This window comes from Triticum dicoccoides, chromosome 4A (assembly GCF_002162155.2).
Source record: "Triticum dicoccoides isolate Atlit2015 ecotype Zavitan chromosome 4A, WEW_v2.0, whole genome shotgun sequence".
In the NCBI taxonomy this organism is placed as follows: Eukaryota; Viridiplantae; Streptophyta; class Magnoliopsida; order Poales; family Poaceae; genus Triticum; species Triticum dicoccoides.
The window spans coordinates 355,439,602-355,458,152 of NC_041386.1; positions in this window are offsets into that span (position 1 = coordinate 355,439,602).

Genomic DNA, 18,551 nt, shown 5'->3' on the forward strand with positions numbered 1-18,551 from the left:
GCTTCGCCAATTGTGCTATGAACAATTTTGGCGCCAAGATAAAGCACATCAGAAGTGACAATGGCACTGAATTCAAGAACACTGGCCTTGATACATATCTTGATACCTTGGGCATCACACATGAATTCTCAGCTCCGTACACGCCACAGAAGAATGGCGTCGTCGAACGCAAGAACAGAACGCTCATTGAGATGGCCAGAACGATGCTAGATGAATATAAGACTCCAAGAAAATTCTGGACTGAAGCCATTGACACTGCATGCCATACAATCAATCGTGTTTATCTTCACAAGCTTCTGAACAAGACATCATATGAGCTCCTTACTGGCAAAAAGCCAAATGTTAGTTACTTCAGAGTATTTGGCACAAGGTGCTGGATCAAGGACCCACACCACACCTCAAAGTTTGCACCAAAAGCACATGAGGGTTTTATGCTTGGATATGGAAAGGATTCGCACTCCTACAGAGTCTTCAATCTCTTTCATTACAAAGTGGTTGAGACAGTGGATGTGCGGTTCGATGAGACAAATGGTTCACAAAGAGAGCAACTGCCAAATGTGCTAGATGAAATTCCAGCTAGTGAATCAATCAAGCTAATGGGAACTAGAGAGATTATACCTTCTGAAGCTCATCCTGAAGAAGAACTTATCATCTCAGCACCTGATCAACATGAAGACAATGCTCAGCCTGAAGACATTCCTCCCAACAGCAACACAGATCAGCAAGAGCAAAGTCTTTGCCCTGTACATCCTCGTGTTGCCAATGAAGTGCAGATTGACAGAATAATAGATAGCATCAATGCACCTGGTCCACTCACTCGTTCAAGGGCAACTCAGCTAGCAAATTTCTATGGGCACTTCGCATTCGTCTCAATATCAGAACCCAAGAAAGTTGAAGAAGCCTTCATGGAACCTGAATGGATTCAAGCTATGCAAGAAGAGCTTCAACAGTTTGAGCTGAATAATGTATGGGAACTGGTTAAGCGTCCTGATCCATGGAAGCACAACATAATAGGCACCAAATGGATAAACCGCAACAAACAAGATGAGCATGGTCAAGTTGTCAGAAACAAAGCTCGTCTCGTTGCTCAAGGATATACTCAAGTGGAAGGCATTGACTTCGATGAAACATTTGCTCCTATGGCTAGGCTTGAAGCCATACGCATACTGCTGGCCTATACAAATCATCATAACATACTTATATATCAAATGGATGTGAAAGGTGCCTTTCTCAATGGCAAGATTGAAGAAGAAGTGTATGTTGCACAACCGCCTGGCTTTGAAAATCCAAAACATCCTGACATGGTATACAAGCTCAACAAGGAACTGTATGGCCTCAAACAAGCCCCTAGGGCCTGGTATGACACACTCAAATATTTCCTGAAGAGCAAAGGCTTCATGCCTGGTTCCCTAGATCCCACTCTTTTCACGAAGACATATGATGGTGAACTATTTGTGTGCCAAATATATGTGGATGACATTATCTTCGGCTGCACCAATCAGAAGTACAGTGAAGAGTTTGGATATATGATGCAAGAGCAATATCAGATGTCCATGATGGGGGAGCTGAAGTTCTTCCTTGGTCTTCAAATACGACAACAACGCAATGGCATCTTCATATCTCAAGAGAAGTATCTCAAAGATTGCCTGAAGAAGTTCGGTATGCAAGACTGCAAAGGCTTCACAACACCAATGCCAGCCAAACATCATCTAGGTCCTGACGACAATGGTAAAGAGTTCGATCAAAAGGTATACCGCTCCATGATTGGTTATTTGCTTTATTTATGTGCATCTAGGCCAGATATTATGCTTAGTGTTTGCATGTGTGCTCGATTTCAAGCGGCACCAAAGGAGTCGCATCACTTGGCTGTGAAGCGAATTCTTCGATATTTGGCTCACACCCCAACTCTAGGATTATGGTATCCAAAGAGCTCAGAGTTTGATTTGGTTGGATTTTCGGATGCTGATTATGCTGGTGACAAAGTTGATCGCAAGTCTACATCAGGCACATGTCACTTTCTGGGACGATCACTTGTATGTTGGTCTTCAAAGAAGCAGAACTGTGTATCTCTCTCCACTTCTGAATCTGAATACATTGCTGCTGGATCTTGCTGCGCTCAGCTTCTGTGGATGAAGCAAACACTCAAGGATTATGGCATTCATCTGAAGCAAGTACCACTTTACTGCGACAATGAAAGCGCCATCAAGATTGCCAACAACCCAGTTCAGCACTCGAAGACAAAGCACATTGAAATTCGTCATCACTTTCTCAAAGATCATGTTGTGAAGGAAGACATTGATATCATACACGTCAACACTGAAGAGCAATTGGCAGATATCTTCACCAAGCCCTTGGATGAGAAGAGGTTTTGCAAGTTACGGTGTGAGCTAAATATCCTGGAATCCTCAAATGTCCTGTGATCAGGCACACATCCTAACACTTATGCATATGATGACTTAGATGTGCAATGCACAAAGTAAAGTATATCTTCAATCAATGAAGACATACATTCTAAGTGTGAATACATTAATGTGGAATTTGACTTCGGAGCGCCACGATAATTGTGCGCCGTGTCTGGGTCTAATACTTCCTATATGGTGGGTAACGCCACCACCAAACGTTCCATTTTGAAGTGTTTCACTCATGGCGTTACCTTGCAATGTCTTCATCTTTGATTTGGCTTCGAACTCAACATATTTTCATGATCATCTTCACTATGTTGACTACAGATATATATATATATATATATATATATATATATATATATATATATATATATATATATATATATATATATATATATATATGCTAGTGTTCTGTCCTCTACAGCATTCACTTATAGCTATGTCTTCTTGGTTGAATCTTTTGAACTAAGTGAATGTGATCGGACCCTAATCTCTCTATGCTTTCTATCTCAAATTCTATCTCTCCAAGTCATATGCATTCTATTGAAACTGTCGAATGTCTTCACTGAGTCCTTGTCAGCAGAAGATATAGAGACAACCATAAAGTCCGTTTTCAATGCTCATTCCTCCACATAAAATCCGGAGAAGCAGGAACGACCGCCCGACAATCCAGGCGTGCGTGGGACATGGAACAAACCCCAAACTTCCGCAAACTGACCACGCGTTCCTCAGATGCGAATCGCCAGGGGCACCTGTGTAATAGCACAGTGCCGCCCCTGTGCCTATAAATTCACACTTACCGCGGTCATTATCTCCTTCTTCCACCCTCGCACGAACCCTAGCGCCAGCGCTAGCTCTCGACGACGCCGGCGACGAAGCGCTTCGCTGCCGCAACCTCTCCGACGCCGTCCTCACGCCGACCGCGGACATCGTTCTCTCCGCTGTCGCCGTAGGTGTCTTCCGTCGCCAAGTTAGGGCACGGAGGACTGAACTGCTCGGCATCATCTCCCACTCCGTCTAGCAGTTCCAAGTGTGGTAAATAAAACTTCTTTTTACAGCCCCTTTTGATCTCATGGATCTGTCACTTTCTACCATAAGAAGTTTCTCTTCACACAAGTTAGATCTCTCAATCTGCATCTCATAACATACCTAGTATATTCACTTGTGCTTCATGAAGTAGTTAGATTCCTCACTTGTACTGATCTGTGGGTTCGTACAAATCTGGAACCAACTTCTTATCTATGAGTGAATGTCTTCGCACCATGAGGTCAATGTCTTCTAAACTGATTAATCTTCAAAACCTTCTGAGAATGCATATGACATCTTCCCCTTCCCTAGCACCTTAATGCTGTCACAGGTACATGTCCGTGGGAGAATCCTTCGATTCTCATAGTCTGCATTCATTTGCAGAATTCCTACAGCATCACATAAATTCTCCTCAAGCCAGTTCCTGTTGGTCCAGCAAAAGAAAGTCTTTGAAGCCTTTGAAAGTTTTGAAGCCTTTCAAGTTAAAGTTTATGGCTTCAGAAGCAGCAGAAAGGAAGGGGGGCAGACAGCGACGTGAAGGAACTTCCAAAGATCTGCCTGAAGACCTGGCAGAAATGTATAAAACAGATCCTGAAGAGAATTATGGGCAGCGCAAGACCTGAATCCAATGGATTCGACGCTATTGGGCTGCACAATGGTTCAAATACCGCTTCACAACCCAAGAGTATGCTGAGAAAAGTGCCATCAAAAGACCGTGGGGAGACATCTTATACAAAAACCTTGTACCCAGGTCCAGAGATGAAGCTATTGCCCAAAGCTTCTATCCATGCATGGTTTGTGGGCCACAGCCTGATGATGCACATCCGTCATCACTACTCTTGTGTCGTGACGACAATCTATTCAAGTGCAACTTCCAGTTTGCCCAACAATCAGCGAAGCAGAACAAGAAGAAGTTGGGGTTAGACTTCAACCCTGGTCCCTCGGCACCAAGGGCAGATGGCACATGCTACGCAGAACCCAATATCATCGGTCTGTATGCCAATCTTGAGGGCCTCATCACCCGCATCTTAGTCCAAGGGACTGCCGTGAATGACCCTCCAGCTGACTCTGAGTCTGATGAAGCTCCTGCTGTACCGAAGCCAAAGCAGTCGAAGAAGCCAAAAGCTTCAAAGCCGGCCCCTTCTTCAAAAATCTCAAGGGCGAAGCCATTGGCAACTGCACCTCCTGAAGACAGTGTGCAGTCTGAAGACGTATCTCGCGTATCCAAGCCCCAGAAGGCCAAGGTGCCTCAGCCATACACCAGCAAAGAGCTCACAGCTGCTGCCATTCTGCGCAGCGAAGCCATTGATCTGTCAAGTGATGAAGATCTTGGAGATGACGCTCTAGAGCAGCTCATCAAGAGCAAAGAAGAAGCTGAAATCTTCAACAATTTGCCTCTCTTTGATGTCGCCATCATCCACAACTTCATCGACGAATGGTTTGCCAGACCAAACATCAGCTTCGAAGATCTGCAGCTGCCTGTTGGCCTCAGCGTCGCCTTCCAAGGCGCAATTGCTTCAGAACTTGCCATTGCCCAGCGCATTGTTGAACTGAAGCAGAAAATTGATCATGAAAAGGCTCAGTTCAAGAAGAATATGGCCAAGCTCAGCGTGCAAGAAGTGAAGAGCTTCAAGACCATGTTGCATGAGCTCAAGGAAAATTTTCTGAAGAAGCGTGCAGAAGCTAAGGGATCATGTGAGCGGATGAAGTCTCTGGCTGAAAGATGTGTACAAGCCTACAATGAGGCTGAGAATCGCAAGGCACTTGGGCGTTCAGGCATCGACCCCAAGATGGCCGCGAAGAAGAAGAAGAAGCCTGCTATGGCTGAACCAAAGGCACCTAGGCAAGAAGCAGTTCCAATTGTCTTCCCAACTGCAACGACTGGCTCGAAGCCAAAGAGCCGGTCAACAGCTTCAGAGCTCAAGAAGACAAGAACTGCTGAGGCTGAAGCCAGGAAGAGGAAAAGCTCTGAAGCCTCTCCTACTGCCCCCAGCAAGAAGAAGCGAAAGATCAAGAAATCTCGGGCTGCTCCCACAGAGCCCTTGATAGTTGAACCTATCTCTATGGTTCACCCCAACGCAGAATGACAACTGATAGTTCATGAGCCTGCTTCCACAGAGGCTCCTGAAGCTGAAGACATACCAGCAGCCGACCCCATTGCTGCTGAAGACATTGGTCATCAGGACAACGTACAAGATGATGCAGCCCTTCCTCAGTATGAACAAAGCGAACTCATCAGCATTGGTCGTCCTCTGACGCCAATTGCAGAAGATGCATCATGGGCGGATCGCCCTCAAGAGGAAGAAGACAATGAGGCCCAGCCCACTCCAACCCCACAGGCTTCGTCTGCATTCCGCAGGCTTCGCAAAGGTCCAAGGCCACAAGTCTATGCTGAAGACATTCCGGCTGCATCAGCCGCAGAAGAAGCACCACAAGAGCCCAATCCAATGCTCCACCAAGAAGCAGTTCTCCAGGAGAACGTGCTTGTGACTGACCCTCCAGCTAGTCAAGCGGAGGCTGAAAATATTGAGGCTGCCACAACCAACACTGAAGCCAATGTGGAGCCCTCCCCACCAAAAGCTTCAGCAGACAGCGAAGCTACTGATCCAGACACTTCTGTTCCTGAGTCTTCTGCTGGTCCTCAATTTGATTACCATGTTGAGCACGGGCCTCATGTCCAGAAGCCAGTCCCAAGGCTGCCAAGGTTCCCAGGTCCTGCATCAGCACCTGGCTCCTTTGACATCAATAGCTTCAAGGCAGACAATACGTTTTTCAACAGCTCCAAGAACCCCTATTCAAGGGAAAGGATTTCATCAGATAGGTTCTGGAGCTATCCTCAGCGCAGCTACTATTCATGCATCCTATACAACCAAGGTCGCATCTTCCCGCACAAGCGTCTTGATGTTGAAGCCATTGCTGGTCTGCCCTGTTTAGAGGAAGCATTGGATTGCTTCAAGCAAGTGGGTCTGCTGCAGTTTATAACTGATGAAGAGCACTGGAATGAAGAGCTTCTGTTGCAATTCTATGCCACCCTACACATCAAAGGATACAACAGAGATCTGAAGACTTGGGCCCTGGAGTGGATGACCGACAATGTCCATCACGAAGCCAATGCATTCGATATAATTGAGCTCACCGGCCTGCCCACTCCTGGCGAACTCTTCGAGGAAGGCTGTCCACTACACACTGAAGCTCTTGAGAGCATATTCCAGAGGCCTGAACCAAATATGAGTCAGATGCTCTCCATGATGAAGCCATTGCCCCACGATGCTCCTTATCCAACAGAGTTCTTCATTGAAGACTTTGAGTACCTGCCCAGAACCATCTATCACATTATCCGGTGGACTCTCTGGCCTATTAAAGGGCACTCTCCAAATGCCAAGATCAAGGGTGCAATGAAGACTCTGATATTCTGTATCCTTCATGGCAAATGCTTCAACGCACAGAATTTCTTCATACGCCAACTAGCTGCATCAGGCTCAGATCTGTTTGGTTTAAAGTACTATGCTCCTTGGGTAATGAGACTGATCAAGCTTCACTCTGCGATCTCATATCAGCCCTCAGCCCGCAACCATCGGATCTTCTTGCCAGATGTGGATACCTCTGCCTATATATCCTGAGCCTGCCAAGCAACCTTTGAGTCTTCAGAATGCAGAATACCAGAGCTTCACTCAGAACGATGAAGGTGTTGAAGCCATCTCCAGGGTGTATCCTTTGGCTGGCACTACACGTGCGCCACACCCTACTTCAACTGAAGCCACTGATAGTGCAACTGCTTCAAGACCCAAGAAGCGCGCTCGTGTTCTCAATAACCGAGAGCTTCTTGTGGCCCTTCATCAAAAACAAGATAGGCATCACGACTGGCTAAAGCGTCAGATGAAAAGCCTCTTGGTGGATGTTAATCGTCTTTGAAATCTTGCCACCAAGAATGCTTTCATCACTCATGAAACCTGTCGTCGTACATGGAAAGGACTATCAATGATGTGTACTGAAGCTGAACTTGAAGAGGATGGCTTCACTGAGCGATTCAAGTTTGACACCACACCTCCTAGAAGGGATGTGATGCGAAACACACCATCACTTGAAGACTCTGAGTTTTCTTCATCTGCTGCCACAGTCACTGCCAAAATCATTGATGAAGAAGACGATGCTACATCACCGCCACCTACTTCAGCACCTCCAAGCTCTTTTGCACCGCCAAACACCTCCAATGACCCTGCTGCTTCTGGGAACGAATAGACACTCTACGTCTTCAAACCTTTTTGGTCCTTGCTGACAAAAGGGGGAGAAGCACATGGGTTGATAGTCTTCAAGCGGGTCCATATGGGCGGGTGCTTTATGTTTTGCTATATTTTGCTTCGTGCTTACAACTCTCATTTTTGCTTCATTTGGTTCTTTGAGTTGTAACACTAAAACTCGATGGTCGTCTCCTACTTGTTTGCGACCCTGTTTTGCGAAGATAAATTCCGCATGTGCAACGATAAATTCCGCACTTATCTCATTCTGCAGACGTCCGTTTTCCATTATGCATGTCATTATCTTCATATACTTTCACATGCATAGTGGATTGTCATCATAAGCTGAAGTGGATCTCCTCAAGTACAACCTGCCATGTGCATTTGCATTCCAAAAGCAAATTAACTTATATGCACATCTTCAGGGGGAGCCCTTGCAACTTATGAAGACAATTCCTTATCCTTTACAATTTCACAGACTATATTCCTCGTTGAAAACTTCAACTAGTTTGTCATCAATCACCAAAAAGGGGGAGATTGTAAGTGCATCTAGTGCCACCCCTAGTTGGTTTTGGAGTATTGACGACAAACCTAGTTGAGGGACTAATGTGTTTGTGAGAATTGCAGGATAACACAGGTAGAAGTACCTCAATGATTCGGTTTTACTACCAGAGATGACCCCTAAAAATGTATGAAGACATTGAAGCCAAAGGTGGTATATGAAGATATTCATATTGAAGACTATGACAAAAGAAGACACGTTATGAAGCCTATGGAGCTCGAAGACTTAGATCTTTCGTAGTTCTTTTTCTTTTGTGTTGAGTCATAGGAACCACCGTACTGTTAAGTGGGGTCCAGGAGAACCAGTCAGAATGACTGAAGTGATGCCTAAACCTAAAACCTATGTCTTTGAGTGAAGATAATGAGAGCGAATCTTGTCCAGAGCCGGACAAGTCAGCTTTGCTTGTAGCCCAAGTAAAGTTGCCAAGAGAGTTTGAAATCTGACCATTGAGACACGTGTCAGTTCCTTAGTGACCCAGGGTCATTTCGGAAAAATCAGGTTGGGTTGCCAAGTGGCTATAAATAGCCCACCCCTACAACCGTAAACGGTTGGCTGCTCAGATTTCAGTGCACGGCTTTTGTCATTTGAGAGCAACCCACCTCGAAGCCTTTGAGAGAAAATTCCTAGCGAGGAGAAAAGCCCTAACCACCCAAAGCCAAATAGAATTGGGCATCACTTAAGTCTTCTTGTCTGTGTGATCTGAAGACTTATTACACTTGAGGACTGTGCATCCCCAGACGGTTAGGCGTCGTGTTCAGAGCATCCAAGAGACATTGTGGATTGCCAGTGAACGAAGTCTGTGAAGGTTTGGGAGTCTACCTAGAAGACTTACCAGAGTGATTGGGCGAGGACTATGTGACCTTAGCTCAAGGAGAATACGGTGAGGACTTGGTGTCCTGAGCTGCGTGTTCAGGACTGGGTGTCCGGGACTATGTGTCCTAAGGTTTAAATACCTAGCCGCTCCAACCAGACGTACAGTTGTCACAGCAACTGGAATTGGTCCAACACATCATTGTCTTCAACGAGTCACTGGTTTCATCTTCACTTCCCCTTTTATTACTGTTACTCATTGTGAAGCCATTGCATGCTTGCTCTACCTTTTGTCTTCACAACGTGAATGTATGATCTGTTTGGCTTCATAACTTCTTCCTACCTGATCCTTATTACACTGCAGCTATTTGTCATTGTGCTTTCACTCTATTGAATACTTGACCATGGCTTGCCTAGTGTAATCTAACTTCCGCTGCATAGTAATAGGCATATCTTCACTGTCTGTCTTCATAACTCCCACGTTTTGAAGACTTTCATAAAAATTGCCTATTCACCCCCCCCCCTCTAGTCAATATAACGCACTTTCAGTTGCCGATAACTTTTATAATAAAGCTACAAACATAAGGCTCCTGCCAGTTGCCGATAACTTTTACAAAACATGATCATCTCATACAATAACGTATATCACATCATGTATTGACCATATCAATCACAACATGCCCTGCAAAAACAAGTTAGACGCCCTCTACTTTGTTGTTGCAAGTTTTACGTGGCTGCTACGGGCTTCTAGCAAGAACCGTTCTTACATACGCATCAAAACCACAACGGTGATTTATCAAATTTGTTGTTTTAACCTTCAACAAGGACCGTCCATAGTCAAATTCGATTCAACTAAAGTTGGAGAAATAGATACCTGCCAGCCACCTTTATGCAAAACAAGTTGCATGTCTGTCGGTGGAACCGGTCTCATGTGTGTGGACATGTAAGGTTGGTTTGGGCCACTTCATCCCACAATACCGCCGAATCAAAATAAGACATTGGTGGTAAGCAGTATGACTATCACCGCCCACAACTCTTTGTGTTCTACTCGTGCATATCCTACGCATAGACCTGACTCATGATGCCACTCTTGGGAACGTTGCATGGAAAACAAAAAAAATTATACGCACGCACAATGATCTATCCATGGAGATGCATAGCAACGAGGGGAAGAGTATGTCTACATACCCTCGTAGACCGAAAGCCGAAGAGTTTCAAAACGCGGTTGATGTAGTCGAACTTCTTCAGGCTTCAACCGATCAAGTACCAAACACGCGTCACCTCCCTGTTCTGCACATGTTCAGCTCAGTGCCATCCTCGCCGTCTTGATCCAGCAAGTGTAGCAATAAGGTGATGAGTTCCGGTAGCACAACGGTGTGGTGACGGTGGTGGTGAAGTGATACCGTAGGGCTTCGCCTAAGCACTGCGATGATCTAGAATGGAGGAGAAACTAGAGGCGGAGGGGTGCCGACACACGACGTGGAATAATCCTGTGCCTTTGTGTGGCACCCCTCCCACATATATATTGGAGTGGGAGGGGAGGAGGCAGCCCTAGGGCGCCCCCCCCAAGGGCTGGCCGAATCCAACTAGGTGCGCCCCCGCTTTCCAAATCTTTGCGGGGGGGGGGGGAGGGGGAGGCGCCCCCTCTCTTTCCTTCTCCTTGTGAGAAGAAAAGGAAGGAGTCCTCTCCCTTACTTCTCCTTGTGCTACGGCCTGGAGGTGGCACACCAGCCCCCTGTGGGCTGGTTTTCTCCCCTCATATGGCCCATTAAGCCCAAGAAACCCTTCCGGTGACTCGATACATTCCGGTGCATTCCGAAACCATTATGGAGTCCGAATACTATCGTCCTATATATCAATATTTATATCCGGACCATTCCAGAGCTCCTCGTCATATCCATGATCATATCTGGGACTCCGAACAACATTCGGTCACCAAACCACATAACTCATATAATACCAAATCGACATCGAACATTAAGCGTGGGGACCCTACGGGTTTGAAAACTATGTAGACATGACCGAGACACCTCTCCGGTCAATAACCAACAGCGGAACCTGGATGCCCATATTGGCTCCTACATATTCTACAAACATCTTTATCGGTCAAACTGTTATGACAACATACGCAATTCCCTTTGTTCATCGGTATGTTACTTGCCCGAGATTCGATCATCGGTATCTCTATACCTAGTTCAATCTAGTTACTGGCAAGTCTCTTTACTCGTTTCGTAATACATCATCCCGTGACTAACTCATTAGTCATTTTCTTGCAAGGCTTATTATGATGTGTATTACCAAGAGGGCCCAAAGATACCTATCTGATACTTGGAGTGAGAAATCCTAATCTCGATTCATGCCAACCCAACAAATCACCTTCGGAGATGCATGTAGATCATCTTTATAATCACACAATTATGTTGTGACGTTTCATAGCACACAAGGCACTCTTCCGGTATCCGGGAGTTGCATGATCTCATAGTCAAAGGAATATGTATTCGACATACATGAAAGCAGTAGCAATAAACTGTACGATCAAATGCTAAGCTAACAGATGGGTCTTGTCCATCACATCATTCTCCTAATGATGTGATCTTGTTATCAAATGACAACACATGTCTATGGTTAGGAAACCTTGACCATCTTTGATCAACGAGCTAGTCTAGTAGAGGCTTACTCGGGACACGATATTTGTTTATGTATTCACACATGTATTTAGGTTTCCGATCAATATAATTATAGCATGAATAATAAACCTTTATCATGAATAAGGAAATATAAAATAACAACTTTATTATTGCCTCTAGGGCATATTTCCTTAACTTAGGTCATCCACTTGAGGGAAAATTGCTACTGTCCTACAAAAATATGCGCTTGGAGGCCCAACAAGAGTCTACAATAAGAAGGTTTCGTAGTAGACATCATCTTGGTCTTCCAAGAAACAAAATTTGGTATCTCTATCCACCACTGAAGCGGAATACATTGCAGTTGGATCATGTTGTGCTCAACTACTATGGATGACACAAACTTTCAAAGATTATGGGATACATGTGAGACATGTGCCATTGCTATGTGGCAATGAGAGTGCTATTAAGATTGCACACAACCCCATGCAACATTATCGAACTAAGCATATTGAGGTTCGTCATCATTTCATTCGAGATCATGTTGCTAAAGGTGACATTAACCTCAAGCATGTTCGTACCGATAAACAATTGGCGGATATCTTCACTAAACCTCTTGATGAGAAGATATTTTTTCACTTCAGAAGTGAGTTGAATGTCATTGATGCTTCTAGCATGAACTAGACACTCACTTGGATACATGCAAGGGCACGAGCTATTATGGCTAATCCTTGATGTTTCTCTTATGATGGTCATTTCATATCTTGGATACGTTGCTCCCTTTTATTGCACCTAACCCTTATAGGTGCTTGAATATACATCATTCCATGAAGCTTGCTCTCAAAACTCCTATATTGAGCAAGGGAAATTGAAACAAGTATCTATAGTATTTGGTGTGCCCAAGGAACAAGACAACTCAAACATATCCTTTTGATAATTTATGACTCTATGTTCCACTCTTGTCAATTTGGACTCATATGTTGTTCCTTGCAAAACTAACCCATGTAGTAAGATGAACTACAAATGAAAGGATTGCTCTCAACTTTATTCAATGAGCACCCACCTCAAGTTCAACTACATGATGAACATCTACACTAAACCCAATGTAAGTCCTCACATTTCAGAGAAGCATTACTCAAAAACATCAGTCAAAGCAACTCAACAAGATGTGAATACATTGAAATGCTTAAAAAATGGTAACCCCATTTTAAGATTAACGATGAGTATGACCTATGATCAAGTGATCTCACTTGACTCCTAAGTCAATATACTCTAACATAGGTGACCTAGTAGCCGACCCCCCTTCTAGATGATGTTCTCTAATGTCTCTTTACTTTGTTTTTCTTCTTGCTAGAGTGCTTTCCCTTTCAAAGAAAAACTTCATCTAGATCCCTTTCTATTCATGTTCTTCTCTTTAGATAGTTTCTAGTCAATTCATTGCAAATCTTATTCGAATTCCCTAAAAATACTTGTGAGAACTCAAGTGCAAGTGAGTCAAGTATACAAAATTTTCTCGCTATGATGAACTCGGTTCTTCCGACTGGGGACACATCGGTCAAACCGAAGTGCACCTAAACCCTGCACACAGTTCATCGGTGCAACCAAAAAGGACTAACTTGGACCGGCCGATGTGCTCTATCTATGAACATCCCAACTCGGAGTCATCGATTGAAACAAATCGGAGCCACCAACTTCACTGTAGAAAGAACCTTTTGTCAAATTATTTATTTTCTTTATCTAGCTCCAGTCAATGATTCTTTCCCTCTACATGCATATAAAATTATAGCATGCCTAGTTGTGCCTCTCTAGGACCACACCCACTTGACACATAACCTTGAAGCTAGACCCTTCTCAGAACTGATGTCAAAGGGGAATAGAGATGCACATCAAAGCTTATTAAAAATCTCTTCTATAATCAAAAGGAATATCCTAGTGAAGAGAGATGCATTTTACAAAAGAGGAGAGAACCTATATGTTTCTAAGAGGGGAGACACATGTTAACAATTCAAGTTGAGTCTTTAAGCTAGAAATTGCATGTCTTTGCTCTAGCTCAGCTTGCTAGAAAAGCTTGCTCTGATTTTATTTCACCCTACCTACTCCCATTATCCAATGTTAGATTCAGGGGGAGAGGAAGTTCAAGTTTAGGGTATAAAAATCCTTGAAATTCTATTGCAAATCTTATTTGATATTTTTGGGGACATGTCTGCATTTAAAGGAGTACTCATCTAGTGATACTTACCTCATACATGGCATGCCAATCTTGGTACTCTTGTTAGTCTTGTATCCTATCTTGGAGAAATTATCTTGTGTTATCTAACCTTGTTTTCTCAAGCTTATTTCTTCAAGAACTTGATCAAGAACCTCACGGTAAATATATGCATCACACTCATGTGCATGATGATCTCTTGTTGCACATATTGTTTGCAAGAAAGAATCATGGACATGAAGGTACCTCTTTCATCTTGTTGCTCTGATGTATATAGCCAAGACACATGTAAATCATTACTCATTCCTTCCTATTGTGCACTCACATTTCATGAGCTACTATCATTTACGTGTCTGCACACTTGCAGGAGGAGCATATGCATGTTACATGTTCTCTCAAAGCTTTAACACACTATTTGCTATATTCTTACTTGAAGCTTTGATGTGTGTGGTCATCAATTACCAAAAAGGGGGAGACTGAAAGCACACTTGCTCCCTTGGTGGTTTTGTTAATTAATGTCAACATACATATTGTTGGACTAACAATCTTATCTAGTATGTTTCAGATGAGTTCAACAGTGGCCTGACAAGGACATGAGGATGTGGACCCCTTCAAAATGCTAAGGACAAGGATTGGCAAAGCTCCAAGACTCTACATTTTTGGTTAAGTGATTCAAGATCATGTTGAGTCCATAGGAAAGCTATTAGTATTAAAATGGGATGAGGTTCTGATCATGACTCAATTGCTCGAGTGCTTAGTGGCATTGCTCCAAAATCCTCAACCATTTCTCCACATCACTTTCATCCAAAACCCTAAAGTCCATCTCGGTCCCACCAAAACGTTCCCATCCGGACTCACCAAGATGACCCATACACTGCCACATGCAAACCCTAATGTTCCGGTACAACCAAAATGGATCTCGGTCCCACCGAGATGGTGTGACCAAGTTTCTATAGTGAAGTTGTTTCATTTCGGAATTACCGAGTTAAAACGATCAGATTACCAAAATGAAGTCTTTCCCTAGCCATTGCACTTCGATCACACCGAGTCGTTCTGTTTGGTCTGACTGAAAAGCCTGATGGCCAAGACTTTTGCACTAATCGGTCTCACCGAGATTTCCATGTCAGTGTCACTGAGTTGGGTCAAAGACTTGTAACTGTTGGATTTTTGGTGCTGCCTATTTATACCCCTCCACCACCACCTACTCTTTAAGAGAGCCATCAAAACGAACCACAACTTCCACTACTCGTTTTCTAATAGAGACCCACCTACTCATGTGTTGAGATCAAGAGATTCTAATCCAACCATTTGAACCTTGATTTCTAGCCTTTCCCAAGTTGCTTTCCATTCAATCCTCTCTTCCACCAAAGCCAAATCTGTGAGAGAGTGTCTGAGGGGAGACTATCATTTGAAGCACAAGAGCAAGGAGTTCATCATCAACAACACTGTCTATTACCTTTTGGAGAGTGGTGTCTCCTAGATTGGTTAGGTGTCACTTGGGAGCCTCCAACAGATTGTGGAGTTGAACCAAGAAGTTTGTAAGGGTAAGCAGATCGCCTACTTCATGAAGATCTACCCGAGTGAGGCTAGTCCTTCGTGGGCGTAAGCCATGATGGAAAGGACAAGGTTGCTTCTTCGTGGACCCTTCATGGGCGGAGCCCTCCGTGGACTCACAAAACTGTTACCCTCCGTGGGTTGAAGTCTCCATCAACGTGGATGTATGATAGCACCACCTATCAGAACCATGCCAAAAATCTTCATGTCTTCATTGCATTTGATCTTTCATATCTACCCTTTACTTTCCACACAATTGCATGCTTTACTATTTCCGCTACCTTTTCTCTAGATATGCATGTGTAGGAAGTCTTGGTGATATCTTAACTAGTGCCAAAATCTGCCTAATTTTCAAGGGAACTAAAAACTGCACCTTTGGTTGGTTAAGAGTCTATTCACCCCCTCTAGACCTATCTTCTCCAATCCGACAACCTCCTCTCCCCTCTCCAACCTATATATACCACAGGATTTGACCCTTTGGTGATACAAGTTTTGGAGCCTCCTCTAGTTCTTCTAGTTCTAGTTGGTCCTAATTAACTAAGTACAGCTAGACTAATCCTCTAATCATCATAATAAAGCCCCATGTGGTTCTAATCTCCTTCCTTGAATTCTCCGACGATGATTCGCTCTACACGGCGAACCGCTGCCGGATCATGAAGGTTGCATGCTTGCAACCAAGTAGAGGGGTTGTGCTTTCGATCTTCGGTTTGAGGGACTGTTCATGGGTGGTTCGCAGGATCGTCCATCGACGGTTCGAGGGATTCCAAGTACGATCTACACCGACACGTTCTTCTCCCACTGCAACTCGGTGACGGTAACGATCGTGATCCCAAGCCGTTATGCATCTTCATATTGATCTTGAGTGTGTGTTTTGTTTTCTACTATGTTTCCCAATAGTTGCTCCTTTAGATGCTTGCTAGAAATGCAACTAGACTCCATTATTGTCAGCTCAAAGCCCATTTGCCATGTTATATGACCAAAATACCCATGGAGCCACTTGTTAGTTCTCCCTCTATCTTACTACGATAAAAGTGTGGATGACACTTGATCCCCAATGATGTTCTTATTTTCTCTATTCGCTTGCTTACTCCTGACAAGTGGGCCCTACACTTATCAATGTGAGATAGAGCTGACATGTGGGTCTAGGGATATTTTGGTCATATAACATGCACTACAAGAAATACAGTCAATTATGACTCCTCATTTTGGTCGTTGATTCGTCATATTTATCGTTTATTGACCTTTTTTTGACCAAATTCAGAAGGTCAACAGTTGGCCGTCAAGAACGAACAAACTTGACCTTTTTGGAATTTTGGTCATAGCTAGATTGACGACCAAAATTTTAGAAAGGTCACTACCCACTTGCCTGAGCCACGTAGGATCTGATGTGGCCGAGCTGACGTGGCATTGTTAGTGACCAAATGGAATCATCATAAATTTCATAGCCCAGTCCACCAATCTAGTCTACATGGGCCTGGCCCAATACCTTTTTTTATTGAAATGGTCTGATTTATTTGGGTTGATGCATTATTTTCAGAAGCATGCATATCTCACGTATGAAAACAAGTACAACAGAATACAATATTGTAGATAAATTGTATATTTCATTTCAGTAACACATCACATGAAATACAATACATCATCCATTAACTACTCTACACAGCAAGGTCCAAGGTCCAACAAGTGCACAAGTGCACAGCAAAATAATGCTACAAGTGCAAGTGCACAGCAAAAAGACCCAACAAGTGCACAGGCGCACAACAACATAGTTCTACAAAGATTGGACGAGATGGGCAAATTTTAGTTGATCACACATAACATCAATGAGAAACGAAGCTTCTTCTGCCTTCGCTTCTTTTGAGTGCTTCAGATTATCCTGGTAATTCGAACAATCAAACATTAGAAAGCACACAAAATATGAGCAAACAAAAGATAAATGGAGGTTTTACATTCAGCAATTAACACAAGACTAAGACATGCTCCCATAGAAATTGCAGGAATTGCAAGATTATTCTTGTGTTAGCTCAACACTTTGTGCAAAAAAAACTCACATTAATAACTTCCAACATGAAGAGCAGCACTAACCAATACACAAACCAATACACAAAGCAGCAATACAACAGAGCAGCACTAACCAATACAACAGAGCAGCACTAACCAATACACAAAGCATTACATCATATATGATACAGACTACAAGAGGAACAGATCTGAAACCAGTAGTCCCCCATCAATGAATATTGAATGGACAGAGAAGCAACACTGTCCAAAGTACAGTACCCAGCTAGCCTAAGTTGCTGCCAATAATCCATATTGGTAAAATAGCTAGCATCGTTCAGCATATAACACCTACTAATTTTAGCATCATTCAGCTAAGCAAGGAATCAAACACAACCATCGCACTTGTATCAGGCCCATACTTTATTCAACAGAAGAAGAGAATGATGGATGCGCTTGTATCAAGCTAGCCCTCACGGTTGGATGGATGCAAGTGTCCTTCCTGGCATGATTAACCCATTGTCTCTTAACCGACGCCGCCGAATACAGGGGACAAGAACAAAATCAGGTTGTTTCTAATGCGTGCATACTGACTAACTGAAGAACTACTCGAGTTTCAGTGGCCAAGAAGAATCGGATTTTGCATCACCAAGAGAGCACAAGGAAAGGGGATTGGCGGGGTTACCTGCCCTGATGCAGATGAACGGTGGAGGAGGAGGCTGCAGGTCCCGGTGGTGAAGCTAGAGCTGATGAAGGCCCACGTAGAGCGACCCTTGGTGCCGTTGCCCGTCGGAGGTGCGGGGGTCGTGCCGGTGACCCACTGCGGCGGCTAGGGTTCGGACCCGCCGTGGTTGTGGATCCCGCCACCGTGGCCCTTGCGAGGAGCCCGAGCAGGACCCCACGGGCTTGGCCTTGGATCCGGCCGCGGCAGGAGCGACACGGCCTCCCCTCTCGATCTGGGTGCATGGTCGCGGCCCCCCGATCTGGAGCGTAGGGAGATGAAGGAGAGACTAAGGGCGCCGGCGGTGGGGTGGAGGGCAAAGGATGGGCCTCGGGGAGACGAGCTCGCCGCCGGTGGGGATGGGATTGGGGGAGAGGGAGGAGGTTGGCGGCGGCGGCGATTGGGTGGGA